Here is a 2,440-nt window from a genome sequence, read left to right as displayed (position 1 = left end):
GTTTTCTTAGAAACATAATCTCCCTCTCATATCATTCTTTTTATCTCCTGAGCTCCCATTTTGCTGAATTTGTGTTAAGTCATTCTACACGTGACGCATCTAGGATGCATCTAGGATGAATCTTCTGCATTCTGCTCTGTGGTATGGCGCTACTCAGTGTAGACCAGCGGTCCCCAACCTTTTCTGGCACCAGGGACTGCTTTTGTGGAAGACAAATTTTCCATAAACGGACAGGGGGTTGGGGGGATGGTTTTGGGATGAAACTCAGATCATCAGGTATTAGGTTCCACCTCAGATCATCAGGTATTAGGATTCTCATAAGGAGCGCACAACCTAGATCCCTCGCAGGCACTGTTCACAATAGGATTCGGGCTCCTATGAGAATCTAATGCACTGGTCTGACAGGAGGCAAAGCTCAGGAGGTAATGCTTGCTTGCCTGCCACTCACCTGCTGGTGTGCGGCTGGTTTTCTAAGAGGCCACAGACCACCACCAGTCCATGGCCCAAGGACTGGGGACTCCTGGTATACACCACAGACTAACAGTATTAGAATTATTTTGCCTCTGCCCGGCCACCCCTAATGGGAAGTGAGGAGCCCCTCTGCCCAGCCAGCCGCCCCGTCCGGGAGGGAGGTGGGGGGGTCAGCCCCCCGCCCGGCCAGCCGTCCTGTCCGGGAGGTGAGGGGCACCTCTGCCCGGCCGCCCCTACTGGGAAGTGAAGAGCCCCTCTGCCCGGCCAGCCACCCCGTCCGGGAGGGAGGTGGGGGGGTCAGCCCCCTGCCCGGCCAGCCGCCCCGTCCGGGAGGTGAGGGGCGCCTCTGCCCAGCCACCACCCCGTCTGGGAGGTGTGCCCAACAGCTCATTGAGAACGGGCCAAGATGACAATGGCGGCTTTGTGGAATAGAAAGGCGGGAAAGGTGGGTAAAAGATTGAGAAATCGGATGGTTGCCGTGTCTGTGTAGAAAGAAGTAGACATAGGAGACTTTTCATTTTGTTCTGTACTAAGAAAAATTCTTCTGCCTTGGGATCCTGTTGATCTGTGACCTTACCCCCAACCCTGTGCTCTCTGAAACATGTGCTGTGTCCACTCAGGGTTAAATGGATTAAGGGCGGTGCAAGATGTGCTTTGTTAAACAGACGCTTGAAGGCAGCATGCTCGTTAAGAGTCATCACCACTCCCTAATCTCAAGCAACCAGGGACACAAACACTGCGGAAGGCCGCAGGGTCCTCTGCCTAGGAAAACCAGAGACCTTTGTTCACTTGTTTATCTGCTGACCTTCCCTCCACTATTGTCCCATGACCCTGCCAAATCCCCCTCTGTGAGAAACACCCAAGAATTATCAATAAAAAAATAAATTTTAAAAAAAAGAATTATTTTGAAGCTTGTTTGAAATGCAAATTACCTGGTACCATTTCAGATCAACTAAATCAGAACCATTAGGAGTGGGATCCAGAAATTTGTCCCAGTGATTTTTAAGCACATTAAAATTTTAAAACCACTACTGTTTGTCTGCATGCTTTTTTATTTTGCTCATGCTTAACATTGGCAAAAGAAAACATTCTGTTAGTCTTATAGAATGGATGACTTTACAGCTTTCTACTGTATCTGAAACCAGTTTATATTTTTCTTCAAGATACAGTTTGGAGCTGGGTTTTTTTTTTTTTTTTTTTTTGAGGCAGGGTCTTGCTCTGTCACCTGCAGTGATGCAATCTTGACTCACTGCAGCCTCAACCTCCTGGGCTCAAGCGATCCTGCTGTCTCAGCATCCCAAGTAGCTGGGCCTACAGGTGCATGCCACCATGCCTGGCTAATTTTTTTTTTGTAGAGATGGAATTTCACCTTGTTGCCTAGGCTGGTCTTGAACTCCTCGGCTCAAGCAATCCACCCATCTTGGTCTCCCAGCCATGAGCCACTGCACCTGGCCTGTGGATCTATTTGTTTCTATTTGCTTTTCTGAAGCCTAGGGGAAAAGGAGCCAGCTGAATTAAAAAAAAAAAAATCTGATATTTGCTCTTTCTTCTGAGATTGTTAAATTGTCTATACCAGTCAATAGAGGAAAAACATTCATTTTGTTTCTCTCCAGATTTAAGGATGTTAGTGTGAATGTTTCAGGAATTCTGCAGGTTGGGGGTAAAGACAGACAGTGATGTAAACTGTTCCACTTTGCTCCACTCCAGCACAGAATACATCACAGAGCTATTGACAGTTCAGCAGCACGGAAGCACAAGTAGACCGTAAGGCTTGAGAAGTAGCATAAGGTCCAAGAGTATGGTAAGACTTGAGTGCCAGACTGATAGTGAGTCATAAACACTGGTCGGGTTAAGAAGCCATTAAAAAGTAATGATAATAACTTTTATAATGCAAAATTTTGTGAGTATAGTTACCATATAAAGTGCTCTAATGTAGATTTAATTCCACAAAGTAGGAGTTCCTTTCAAA

The sequence above is a fragment of the Pan paniscus genome, chromosome 2 (genome assembly GCF_029289425.2).
Source record: "Pan paniscus chromosome 2, NHGRI_mPanPan1-v2.0_pri, whole genome shotgun sequence".
NCBI lineage: Eukaryota > Metazoa > Chordata > Mammalia > Primates > Hominidae > Pan > Pan paniscus.
Note: the sequence above shows the minus strand (reverse complement) of the source record.